Source organism: Capsicum annuum, chromosome 11 (genome assembly GCF_002878395.1).
Source record: "Capsicum annuum cultivar UCD-10X-F1 chromosome 11, UCD10Xv1.1, whole genome shotgun sequence".
Lineage (NCBI taxonomy): Eukaryota > Viridiplantae > Streptophyta > Magnoliopsida > Solanales > Solanaceae > Capsicum > Capsicum annuum.
In genome coordinates, this window is record NC_061121.1 from 25,410,125 (window position 1) to 25,424,855 (window position 14,731).

The 14,731-nt window shown below is 33.4% G+C and overlaps 1 long non-coding RNA gene across 1 annotated transcript; it reads left to right on the top strand.

Moving 5' to 3' along the window:
- The first annotated feature begins 518 nt into the window (after nt 1-518).
- Nucleotides 519-11,376, top strand: LOC107848691. Its single transcript, XR_001668163.2, has 4 exons — nt 519-1,217; nt 6,405-6,488; nt 9,298-9,382; nt 11,131-11,376. It is a non-coding gene; the product is annotated as an uncharacterized LOC107848691 (long non-coding RNA).
- The last annotated feature ends 3,355 nt before the right edge of the window (nt 11,377-14,731 follow it).

Below are 14,731 nucleotides of genomic sequence, written 5' to 3' on the forward strand. Positions count from 1 at the left end.
TCTTGATTTAAAGGTAATTATTTCTTGAAAATATTTTATTTAAAAAATATTTGTTTGATTTTATTAAATTAAGAAGCTCGGGATTAAAGTAGTGATTAATTTATTTCAAATTTTTATTAAATTTGATCAATTTATTTAATTCAACCTTAATTGAAATCAACTTGGCCACAAGTGCAATGCAATTTGACTAATTGATATTTAATTCAGTCAAAAATTAAATAAATTCGCCCAAGGTTTAATCCAATTTAGGCTATTTTATGAATGATTTGTTTCTATCTAAATCCTTCTAACACTAGTCCAAATCTAACCCCAATTTCAGCCCAAACTTCCCAAACCAAATGTCCCAAACTGCCCTTGCCTGCTACTTGGCCCAACAACTATATAAACCATCCAGTAGCCTTTCCCCCATTTTTTTAGTTGGGCCTTCAGCCCAAGCCTCTGTCGGCCCACCCATTTTCAACAAATAACAGCCAACCCCCTAGGCCAAAGAACGACTGACCCGACCCAACTCTCACTTGCTCTTCTTTAACAAACAAACAACAAATAACCGGAAACAGAACAAGTAACAACTTTGAGCGAATAAAAAAATCCTAAGAACCGACAAACCTTCAAAATCGTATTCAACTCATCCACCAGCTTCAACCCGACAATAACAATCAAAACCCATCTTCAATCCAACCCACGATCTTGGGAACTCAAGGATCTAAACTAGACTCACACTCAACAGTAAAGCTCGACCCGTTTTGTAACCCAACCGATAGTAGCCACCCAATTAGAAGCTCGAGCTGACCTGCCATCAGTCCAAAAATGCTAGAACCTTTTAAAAATTTCTTAGGTAGATTTAGCTGTGCATTTCAATGGATTGTTGTACAATTTCATACCAAATCCATATCAAAGCCTTATCCCATTTCAAAATTCAAAAATTTCTTCAAATGAAACTTCCCAAATTACCCTCAAAATTTTCTTATCCCCCATCGACTGAAAGTTTCAATCGTCCATTTTTTTGTTTTCTATAAATAGCTCCTTCTGGAGATAAAATTGCAAGTCTTGAAGGTGGAAAAATCTACTTTCAATCAATGAGTATATTTATTTAGTAAAAATTTATTCCCAAAGGAGTCGACTATTATGATGTTTCCGAATTCGCTGTAAAACTTTGTCGGTGGTGGCAAGAAAACTCCGTTGAAAGCTCGTTGTTCCGTTTTGTTGCTCCAAAATAGGTAATCGTCCTTTGCATTTAGTTTCAATTTTATCTTAGTTTTTATCTCATCGTTCTATAGTCGTTGTAGTCTTTAATAGCTTTTGCTTCCTAGAAGTAGCTGTTGTAGAAGGTCTTGAGGGTCATAGATCATGTGATAGTGATCTTACTTTTTAGCATATATTAATGCGTCATTGTTTTAGATGTAGTCTTGTGCTCACTGATTTAACCCTCTGCTATGGCTAGCTTCTTGAATTTTTAGTTTGAATATCATTTTGAATCACTATGTCACTAGACAAAATTTTTTCCATGTACTGTTTCCTCTCTTGGCGAATTGTTCGGTCTATTTTGGGTTTTTATATCAAATGACTTGTGTGTTGCTATTAGTTGTTACTCTAAACAAACTTTTATCCCTATTTTGTTTTCAATGAACTTTAATACAAAGTTTGTTACGGTAATATTATCTTCTCCCTTTTTAAAGAAAATCGCATAATAAAAGTTGCATAAGTTTCACATGTTTTATCAAATTCTAAATTGACCATTGAATACATAACGTCTTTTGTTTATTCGATGATAGATTTTTTTTGGGTAATACTATTTTTTTATATGTTTATTTGAGTTCAAAAGCTTGCAAATTCTCTTCTTTTGCGCATGCCATAAAAGTAATCATATGCACTAGTAGAAGAATTACCCTTTGCCTACTGATCCTTCTTTTTTTACATTGGTTCAAAACATCAAATAATGTTGTGTTAAGTTTCTTAGATTTTGTTGTGGTACATATGCTCGTGTCTTATAGTATTTGAGATATTACAAGCGATCCTAATAATTTGAGGGAATAGAAACTTCAATAAGTTAGAACTATTTCATAAAAATGGATTGAAAATTTTCTTCTGGTTGGTTATTTAACACCATTGCTAAGTGTGATCTTCTATGTCATTATTTCGATATTTGAATCACTTGTTTAATGGGTTTGGTAACTTGTGTTGGCTATGATTAGAGGAATCCAAGTTGTCTCTTATTTGAATATAGTTATTTCGACAACACCTTTGCCTCTTAAAGTCAGTTGCACGCTCATGGCCTAAAACCTCTAAGGATTTTGTAAGGCCGTGATCAAAGTAAAACTTTCATTGATTCCAAACTCTTAATTTGCACTTTCATTTTTGTTCTCCTTTTTCTCTGTTAAACATTCAGGCTTCTTCTTTCAGTGCCTTAAAGGCTTGTTCGAACTCTTATGGCTAATTAGAATTATTTATTTTTGAATTGTGCATAGTGCAATCCTCGAACGATGTTTTACTTTAGAGATGCTGAATTCCCACTTTAGTATTTTTACTTCCTTTGATTTGCTATATATTTGAGTCGTGTTCCTGCTCTACCTTTCATCTTTTGACTCTCAATCTTATCATATGTTCATAAGTGTAACGCCCCAAAAATGGTTCCCAAGACGTCACACGGTGCTTAGGATCATAAGTGACCCCAAGCTAACCCTTCTACTGGTATAACTCATAAGCAACTGAATAAAATAGCTAAATCTATACAAATTCAGTGAAAGATAACTCTTTTCTAAAATCTGTTCAATACAAAACAGAATTCACATGATTACAACTCTGCTTTTACAAAGAAAACTGAAACTGAATACATTAACTCTACTTTCTGTCCATGAAGCCTCTACTAATACTGACTATAGACAGCTGAGAAGGTACTCCAACTATCACTAATCAATACATATGAATGAGAAAGTAAAGAATATAAATAAGTATAACTGAAGTCCCCAAAGTAGGAGGACTCATCATCTCACGGGCTGGAATCTGCAACTGTCTGAGTTTGAATGTACATACTGAAACTTGTACGTACATTATGAGACAATGTAGCACATAGACATATATGTGGATCAGTACTTTGAGGATATACTGATTATATGGGGGTGAATGCATAAGTAAAAACATATCTCATATTTATCATTTATGAAATAATGTATTCTAAATGTAAGTGTCTTACATAAGCTGGAATATCTGAAATACTGAAATAAGTAGCAATAAGAAGCAAAATATGCTTTACAAATCTATTGAGCCACAATATTTAGTTCTAAAATCTATATTCTCTTCTTGTTCTCATAATCTTGTAAACTAAATGAAACATAAAATTTTATTCTGTATAAGAAATACTTTTTCTCAATTCATATAGGCTAAGTGAAAAAGGATCTCACCTTTGAGTTTAAAAACTAAAGTTGTAACTCTGTAATTGAAAATCTCAAGTAATTTAATATTTGAATAAGTTTTGTGAGCCTTTTTACTTGGTTCCTAAAATTATTAGGGAAAATACTTACCTTAAGAAAGATACTCAAAAGTTGTTATTTACTTTTACTAGCAGGGAGGTTCTCTTAACCGACATAAACCATGCGAGCTATAACCTCACGTTGGGGAGAGGCGTCATACTCTTGCCAGGAAGTATAACCTCAATGCAGTGATCACTATCTCGTCCTTGGACCCATTAATCTCAATCCTACGGTGGCACGTAGTTCTAGGGGATGAAACCATAGTAACTTACCCAATTCGGTGCTAAATACTACTCATTTTAGTTTGCTATGCTCATCTCAATGGACATCTACTTTTAAAATAATCTCATGGTTTATAAAGAAAACAAAACTCATATCTGTAATCTGTAATAAACTCTGAAAAGTGGATTCCAAAACTCAACTGGGATTCGAAGATCAAATATTGTTTATACAACTCAAAATATGTTAATCTCAGGGTACACAAAAGCACAAATTCTTGAAATATCAATACTCAACATAGGGCCTAATAACTCATGCTTCAAAATTATGTCAAAACATCATAATAATCATGCTTGTTAATGAACTCAATAATAATTTAACTCAAAATCTGAAAATTATTGCAATAGGCATGAAAATATTCTTCAAAATCTCTCAAAACTTATAATCTTGTAAATAGTGATAATGGGTATGAATCCCAATTTAGAACTCACGTATAAACATTCAAAATCATAGAAAAACATCATGCTCAATATGCTTCTTGAAAACACTTCAATACTATCAAAATAATAAGATCAAGAATCTCAATGTCATGCTTAAACTCACTTTGAAAAAATTGAAAAATTGCATTACGCGCATAAATACATGAAAATAGTCATGCAAATCAATATTCAATCACTTGTAAACTCATAATCTTCAAACAATAAAAATTGAGTATAAAACCCTAACTTCAATTTCATGAGAGATCACTAAAAATTCAGTAAATTTGTAATTTTAAACAAGTTTTGGGCACAAGGACGAAAGGATTGTCCTTGTTGAAACCCCACATACCTTAGATGGTGAACCAGATGTACAAACACTATTGGAAATCACCCCTATTGCAATGAAATTTTTGGTGACGGTTAACAAAGCATTGCAATAGGGGGTCTATTGCAATGCTTTTAAGTGTTGCCAAAAAATATTGTTCTATTAGCTATAATTTAATATTATAACCATTGCTTTTGATCATAAGCATTGCAATAGATAAATAAAATAAGCTATTGCAACGCTTAATTTGTTTCCTCAATTTTCATGAAAACTTTTCACAGTCCGCCAAAGAAAACTTTGCCAAACTTTTCATTAAGTCTGCCTAAAAAAAACTTTTCCTATAGCTTAAACCTAATTCATTGTACAATCAACGCCTATTTCTCTCTTATTTCTTTTGCTATAATTGACAAATTGACGATCAATTTCTCTCTTAGCTTCAACCTACAACTTCTCATCACTACAATCGACGATGCGATTTCTCTCTTAGCTTAAAGCTATAGCTTCGCATTGCTATAATCAACGATTAGGGCTGAAAAATTGCTAAAATCGCTAATGATAGTTGCTACAATTGCTAAAATGATTAAATCTTGTGAAGATGATCTGGTAGTGAGCTTTCAGTGGTGAGCTCTGTGGGATATACTAGTGCCTTTTTGAAATCGATTTGTGTTGGAAAGTTAGACCGAATTTTCACTTCAATTTCTCTCAAATTTGCACTTCAATTGCTTCAATTTGGGAATTTTAAGGTTAGTTTATTCTTCTATGACTTTGACCTAATTGTTTGGGATTTTGGGTTTTTTTGGGTTCATTTGATTGCATGAAATTTTTTATTTTGCCTTGTAATTTTGCTGATTATGGTTATTATGTTGGAAAAGATGTCGTAATGCGTTATATTTACAACCAAAAGTTGAGTAAGATGAGCGTAGTCTTAATTGTTGATTTAATTTATCTATAATGTAGTTTCTATGTTGATTTAATTCTGCTGATAATGTAGTTTCTATGTTTAATTGTTGTAGTCTTATGTTTTCTCCTGAAATAGTCCTGAGGCAGCAAAAGATTCAATCATCTACAGCTATAAACATAGTTTCTCTGGTGTCGTTGCCAAGTTAACAAAATCATCTATAATTCTGGTTTTGTACTTCCCTTGTTTATTCTAATATTTTTACCCTACATCTCTCTATTTTTCATAAGGGCTACTGTACAAGTTTATGAGTAGAAAACTATTTTACAACTTGAAAATAATTGGTAGAAGTGAGCGCAACCTGTCAAAAAGTGAGTGTCTTTCACCTGAGTTAAGATGCTAACCAGCTCATTTGGAGAATAGGATAGGATTTTTAATGATACATTTGGAAGTCAAGTATGTGGTCATCTATTTCATTCTAATTTTATCTCTAGCTTGTAGCTTAATTGGTGGTATTTGGCCACTTTGTGTGCCTAAACTATTCCATCTGGTACATACAACCCCTATTAATACAAATGACAGGTAACTCTACCTATAAGAGTTAGATAGATAGGATTAAATCACTTAGCTTGCCTCGATTGAGATTTGAATCGTGGTCTTACTTGATTATAGCTTTTTTGGATTGATTTCTTGTAGGTTCTAGTTACGCTACTTGGGTTCATTAATATTGTTATTGTTGGTTCACATATTTGAAGAGTCTAAGCAACCTAGATAAAAGATATCGTTAAGTTTGCAATCTCAAAATCCTAATAATTTTGGTCTTCTATTCGGTGAAGTGTTCTTAGTATGTATTGCTTATGTCTGTTAAACTTGTTAAAATTTTTGGGTGATCAGATGGTACTTTAAGGTTTGTTTGTTTTGACAGTATTGGTTTTGGATGAGTTGTATCTGAATAGAGAAGAATTAATGCAAAAGATTTATATAATCAACCTGAGCTAATATTTAAACTACTGCAGGTTGCTAGCTTTGGTGGCTTAAACACTGATCTGTCTTTATAGGAGGACAAGAAGAACCCCCGTGAATCTCACTTTTTTGCTTAGGTGAGATAGTTCTTTACCATATAATCTGAACAAAATGCATTGTGTTCCAATTTGCAAAAAAAGGAGCGCTTAAAAAAATAACTAATTTGTTATTATAGAGAGAATTGGTTTGATTCTCTGCTCGACAATGAACTAGATAGAGAGAACTAGTTTGATTCTCTGCTCGACAATGAACTGGTTTTTTATCATAGAAAGAACTGGTTTAATTCTCTACTCGACAGTGAACTGGTTTGTTATTATAGAGAGAACTGGTTTGATTCTCTGCTCGACAGTGAAGTAGTTTGTTATTATAGAGAGAACTGGTTTGATTATCGTGCTACTTTGAAATCCATTTTGTCGTTAACTCGGATTTTATATCTATTGGCATGGCTTGAATAGTTGAACTCTATTGTTTTTATCTGGCAAGGCAATGAAACACGATTTGATAGCAGAAGTAATCTACATTAGTGTCACTTTTGTTACTGGTTTCATTCATTATTGGCCTGTATTGTGTGTGGTGGTGCATCCATATAATGGAATATCAATATGGAAGATGACAAATAGCACTAGAAATTATGTACTCAAGCTTATAGTTCTTTGTGATTGTATTCAAAGGATGTTAGAAATTATGTACTCAAGTTTATAGTTCCAGAATGGAAGGAATTCACACATATTTCAACAGAACCAAAGAACCTGGAATAGCATTCTTCAAAGGATGTCAAGTAGGCTTAAACCAAGTGTACACATTTAGAACAGTCGAATATTATGCTGGTATATAATTCTCTACATTAAGCTTAAAGAGTAAATGTTGGTAACATTTCATTTGTAGGTTCTTGATTCCTATTAGTCTGTTCTTTTAGTTATTGCCTATTTATAACTTTGTGCGATCAAAGTTTTAGGGTTTTAGGTATATTTTAGCAGTATGATATGTTTCCCTATGTTTCCCTGTGAAATCTATAACCTTAACCTTATAACCTTAATGGCCACAGTTTAACCTTATAACCTTAATGGTCACCGTTTAACCTTATAACCTTATAACCTTAACGGCCACCGTGTAACCTTATAACCTTATAACCTTAATGGCCACCGTTTAACCTTGAACAACTACTCAACTCATCAGCTGCCTCCATAAATCTTGTTGCCGATTTATTTCATTTTGGTAATCATCATTTTTCCTCTTCCCTATTCTTTATAATTTTAATTTAATTTAATCATTGAGGAATTCCTATGTGATTGTGGATTGTTCTTCCATTCTTTAAAATTAGAGAGTTTTTGTGATCATCTGTAACTCCCTCACCTTTAGATCATTTCGAATTTGGAATTTGGATGAGATAACTAGTAATTAATGATTTAATTTGCATTAGTGGCTTCAAAATTATGGGACATGTACAATAAAATTTACAGGGAGTTGGGTGAACTATCATGATAGGAGGGTTTTACTGTAATAACTTGTCCATTTAGCGGAATCTTGTAAAGTCACTTGTTGAGATTCTTTCATAGTGAAGTGGGATGGCAACACCAAATCAGACCAGCTAGATAATTCAATTTCTAGTAAGCTTATTGAGATTCTAATAGAGAAAATTGCTTTTCTGATGATTTTGTGGGACTTGATTGAGTACTTGAAGTGCGTTGTTTGATTAATTTTTTCCCAATCTTGTTTGATTGGAGATGAGAATTATTGAATTATTGGTAGTAAGGTGATCGTGTACGTACTAGTAGCAACCATCTGATGTGATGAGTTGCGGCTAGAGTCTGTTTATTGTAACAAACTTGAAACAACGATGAATTACGCGAGCAGAATAGTGTAACTGCCAAGTTTTTTGTTATCATGAAGAATCTTCATTAACCTCCCCCTTCCCCAAAACCAGAAAAAAGATTATATGAAAAACACAGAACTTGTATGTAGAAGTTTATTTCTCTTGTATTTTATTGTACTTTAAATTTTTACCGGATTACCTTTTAACACCTCTTCCTCTTGAGCTAAAAGTAAAAGGGAACAAGTAATCATTAAGGCCATCCCAAGATGTCATCCACTTTCCGTCAATCCGGCTGGTGTAATATTTGATGCTTTGGTTTTAGTTTGCTTTTGTTATGATTTTTGTTAGCATTTGAATATTATTAATATAAGTTCCAAATTCTAGAGATGTTCTCGGCTTAGGGGAAGGTACTTCACGCTGGAGTGAAGTGACAGAGTTTTTGAGACATGTCTTCTTGGGAATCAAAAAATTATAGTTATGCCGTGGAATTTTTCTACTTGTGCACATCCAAATTTGGGGACCATAGATATCAATTAAAGCCAAGTTAAAGGCCATGCTTATGTATTATGCTAAATCTCATATATTATCACTTTTATCTCTAAATATCTAGAATTCACCGTCTAAATATTGAAAATAAAAAGATTGAGTAGTTCTAACAGAAAAAGATTAAAAATACTGGCAAATATGACACTTTAGGAACTAAGAAGTGACTATCCAATCAAATAAACAAGTTTAAATTTGGTGACTTTACCAATTGTCATCTATATGAGTCTTATGTAAGGCTCAGTTTCTCGTGTAATTGGTCTAACAGTTAATGAAATAGGTGAAACAGTAAGAGATTATGATTAAAAATAGTCGAGGTATTGGTGATTTTTTTCTCACGTGGCTTATGGATGGATCATTTCAAGTGTCAAAGGTTGAGGGACTTGTGGATTAGTCACGAGTTCAATCCATGCAAGCAAAGCCTACCTTCCCCAGACCCCACGATATGGGAATATCCTGTGTTTGTTGTTGTTGTTGTTGTTGTTGTTGTTGATGTTGTTGTTGTTGAGCTAATGCTTAAACTGCTGCAGGCTGCTAGCTTTGGTTGGCCCAAACATTGATCCGTCTACCTGGGAGGACAAGAAGAATCCTGGTGAATCTCTCTTTCCTGCTTAGGTGAGAAAGTTATTTAGCATATAATTTCTTTTGGATTTGTACCCAAGGTTAAAAGACAACTTATCTAACATCAAACCTAGTGCAATCCCAGTTGAAAAATAAAACTCCCTCCTGAAGATGATAGCAGGGACCTATCCACATAAATTAAGTGTAGGAGGAAGAGTTAGTACTGTATTTCTTCGATCCCTTGCCCTGCTCTTCAAACAAAAAGTTTTTAATTTTAAATGGAAATAATGCTCAGAAAGATACCAAAGCTTTTGAAGATAGACGCATCTATAGGTCATTTATCACATAGAAAGCAAGAAAGGCCTGCAATTACAAGAACTGTATCAGTTATAAAACTAAGTGAATGCTTAGGGAAAATGATCTAAATAAAATCCATGCCACTATTGCAATAACCACTGAAAAGGGTACATTCAAAAGAAATAATACTCATCTGGGAGACATTTGTCACAAGTTTAGTAAGCATGTAAACAAGAGCAACTTGGTGATATAAAATCCTCTTAAACCAATACATCCAAGAAATAACAACATAACCTTTGACATGAGCTTCTAGTTTCAACCTGCCCAAGAAAGACAAAACTTCAAGATTAACATCTAAACGATAATCATGTATTTGAATATTGTTTGGCTTACAACTGGGAGTTTTTGCTTTATAAGGTTTGTGTGTTCTAAATTTGTGTGTATATATCAAATTTTGATTTTGAGGTTGGCTACCTCAAAAAATGGTTTGAAACTTAAGAGGTAATTATTTAAACTGTGGAACTACGTGCTAACTGGATCAGAGATGAAGCTGCAGTTTTCTCTTATTTATTGATATGGTAGAATTAGATATCTTCACCAGAAAGATTGTTCTTCAAGAAAAAGATCCAGAAAACACTAAGCTTATCGATCAATATAACCAAATGATCCCAGCATTGGACCTTTAGGTTGTTATTAGCTAACCAACATAGTGAAAGCTAGTTTCCCAAAAGATCTAGTTAACTTTTTGGTGACCCTTTAACTTACCAGCTTTGTACTAGCAAGAGCACCTGAAGACATGTATAAAAAAATGGGATAATTTTCCTAGTTTTTAGTTTGTGTTTTTTAGTAAGTTTGGGAAATAAATGTTGTGACTTTTAAATGTAGACTTGATGTTTGACCTTACTGTTTTTTTCATTTTTAATGAAATGTTGTTGGATGCTGAGAGTGCAGCACTATGGTAATTGGAAATGACAATGGTTGACTATGTTATTCTTTTTTGTTTTTATTTGTGGATGTGTATTATTTGCGTTTAATAGTACGTTATAATTGGATCAGGTTAGCTTAGTTTGTGTGGAGGGTATGATGTTTGTGCTCAGACTTTTTAAATATGTGTGATTGAGTTCAATTAATCAACTATACCTCAATCCTAAGCTGGTTGGGTGTTTGCTGTCTTGCTGCTTTTTGTGGCAAAAGAAAATTATAGACTGAACTAGGCAAGAGAACTACTTTGAGAGGAATGAATCGTGCTTGCTTAAGGTTCATTCTAATTCTATAGATATAGAGGTTTGGATGAATCTAAAGATTGGTTGGAAGAAAGGGTGAGCATTGTTCTTTAGTATATCATCTCGCATTTGGATGTTTGTATTTCTTTCTAACCATGATTGGTTGATTTGCCTCTTCACTAGCTAACTTGTATGTGGTTTATGTTCTTATTTTGTTGTGGAATAGTACTTTTTATGTTGTCATTTAAGTTCTAATTTATATTATTTGTTCTCTATTTATAGGTGTCCAAAATTAAGAAAGAGATGAAGAAAATGATGAAGACATTGGCCTTACTTGAGAAGATTTTTGGGTTGTGAATAAATGCTCTAATATCAATAGTTTTGTGTCGAAATTTTTAAACTTATCGTGAGTTGAACTTTCTAGTATGTAAAAACTTAACTAATCATTTGGACTTGATTACATTTTACTTTTGGGTTTAAATTACTAACTTGTTGCATATTTTGAATTATGAGATTATTAATGAATGATTTTGCTGTGTGATGTGTATATATTGTGTTATAATTTATTATGTATATAAATAAAAATTTACATTAATACGACTATTTCTATAAATCATTTTAATTTAATAACAAAAGCATTGCAGTAGATGCTATTGCAACGGTTTAATGTCGTTATAATACAATCTATTGCAATGGTTCGTAACCGTTGCAATAGATGAAAATAGGCATTCCAACAAGTGATGAAATAGTTGTAATAGGTAGTTAAAAAGCGTTGCAACAGAATAACAAAGGTGTAACAATAGCATCTATTGTGACGGTTCGTAACCGTTGCAATAGATAAAAATAGGTGTCTCAATAAGTCAAAAAATAACCATCGCAATAGGTCTATCTATGGCAACGGTTGTAAGAAATCGTCACTATAGCTCTACCTATGGCTACGGTTTATACAACCGTTGCAAAAAACATTACCATAGACCTATCGCAATTCCCACCTATGGGACGCTTGCTGAACCATTGCGATAGGTCTATGGTAATGATTTTTTGGTCTATTGCAATGATTTTTCAACCGTTACCATAGATCTAATTTTCGGTAGTGAAGTTTGCTTTTTGAGACACTATTGGCACTCTTGAATGAAGATTCTTGAAGCTCTTAGTCTAGGGATCTTAAATCTTGCATCAATTTGAAAAAAGGATGGTGGAATCTTGAGTTTCTTGAAGATGAATGTTGAACTTAGGGTTTTTCAATTGGGAGAAAGTTGATGAAATTTTGCCTAAAGTGCTTGTAATAGGCTTTGATTTTGTGTTGAGACGGAATAAGGGTGGGGAAAATTGACTAAAGTGACCCTAGGCCCTTTTGGAATTGAATTAGCATGCAAATTAGCTTTAGATCCACGTCAATTTTTCATGTCGAGGCGAAGTCGACGCGTCAAGATGGCGTTGGCTTACTGCCTCACACAGAAAATGGCATAACTTTTACTCGATTATTGAATTTTTCTGAAATTGGCATCGTTGGAAAGTTAATTTAATTATCTACAATTTGGTGGATCTTGAGCTGAAAAATTCCATGTATATAAAAAGTTATACACGTTTAAAGTAGACCCTTGTAGAATTAAACACCAAATGTTGGACGAATCAAATGATCTTAGCTCCACTTTGTTCAAAGTTATTGCTATGAACATTTTTCACCTCTAAACCACTTCATAGACTATAATAATGATCGTGAAACTTATATTCACATGGAAATAATTTGGATTAGAGCTTAGACGCGTAGGAACAACAGTTAGAATTCTAGCACGAAAATACGGGGTATTACATTATCTCCCCTTTGGAAACATTTATCCTCGAATGTGGCTAATTAAGTTGAAAACACTGAGGAATCTGAGGATATACGCTATCATGCACAACTAAAATAAACTGAATCACTGAATCTTGAACATAATGAGCTACTGAACTGATTTGTGAGTGCATGAATTCTCATGAAAATAGATATGTGGCTAAGATAGAAACGAGAGTGTTAACTTATGAGTAACCATTACTTTACATTGGATCTGATCTCATGAGAAAAGATGAGAGGTTTATAACATGAAAACTTGGGGTATTACAACATCCCCCTCTTGGGATCATTCATCCCTGAATGATACTAATTTGGCTGAAATACTAGGAAAGATTGAGATAATACACAAGATACTTAAGAATTGAATCATTACTTAATATTTGAAACTGAAATTGATGTATTAATTGAGCTGAATTCATAGTTTACATGGATGCAAACACATTACCTTTTGGAATGGAAATACGCATGATACTGTGGATAGTAAAACTAGGTGGAAAATTGGGAATCTATAGGAGCTTATTTGATTGATTGCTAAACAGGATTGCAGGATATATGGATTGGATCATACTGAATGCTCATACTCAAATGGAGTGTTTCTTCAACACTCTTCTATGAAATTCCAATAATATTAGGGAGCAAAGAATTCTGGGCATGATCTGAACAAGACATCTGACTAAGGAATCACAACATAAATACAACTCTATAGCTTGGAACATAGACATATAGATCATAAGTCAGGATAGAAGTACTAGGCTTCAATCAATGCAACTTCTTACTTTCAAGCTTAGCAACTCTTCTCGAATACTCCCTCATTATGCTATTCCCGTTAAATACTATACTCCCTTGATTCAACTTCTAATTCTCACATGAGCATTGATAAACCTATCTACTAAGGTCTAAACTAAACTAAGTCCTCTCACCATGGTCAAGCCTAACTCAAAATTTCGGGTACTACATATAACATCATAACTGAACTGGACTACCGACACGATATACGATGCATCGCGTTGCCCCTACCAATGCGACATATGTCGCGTCGTGGCCATATCGCATTACCTCACTGTTTTTACTATCAAACCTCGCCCAAAAAATTTAAAACTTACACGAGATGTGCTATTGACAACCCTGATCATGATTTCGCTTAAGGATTTACATTCTAAGGTCGGGAAGGTCGGAAACTAACGTGCACCACATTCATCCACTCATACACCAACACGGCATTCAATCCTATTGTTATAACCATATATGAACGTCTAAACAAACACCCATAATAGCACACTCATCGTATTCTCTAAACCTCTATCACAATAACTCCCATGCACTACTCCAAGAACATACACACACCAATTTCAACTAACCACAACATGTATCACAATCTAATTCTCAAAACTTAATTTGGTTCTTCACTCTACCATCTCCCCCTTAGGTTAGAGCTGATATTCTAAGCTTATGGTCTACTCCATATCCTCGAGACTAAGCCATAATTTCATCATTCTAATGTCTACACATAAATGCTAAACTCACAAGAATAAACTATATTTCAAACTTACTGACTTCATTCTTGAACAACCCTTTCATATACCATCCTTAACTTTTTAGCTTCAGTAATCATTATCAAAGACGTACACCCTCATTTTCAAACATACCTACATCTCTAAACACATAATCATAGCCTACCAAGATCACACTTCTATACTTATATTTCTAAGCCATGAGAATCAAGATTATATCAAAAGGCTCAAAATTATCAATCATACTCACTTAACTTAGATATTAAGAACACCATATACTATATCACTAGCCTCCTTCCACTTAGAAACTTAAGGTACTACTAACTACACACAAAACTTAGTAAACTTCAAGAATAATGCATCCCCATATAACCTTGGGCACACCTCTACATCATAATTAATTTCGAATACATGCACTTACACTTTTGCATACACTATTCAAGCCTACTAGATCACCTCCATATAGCTCGCATCAACAATCGAACAATCATTATTCTCACCTTTATGATCATCCGCTATTCAAACTTAACATCAAATG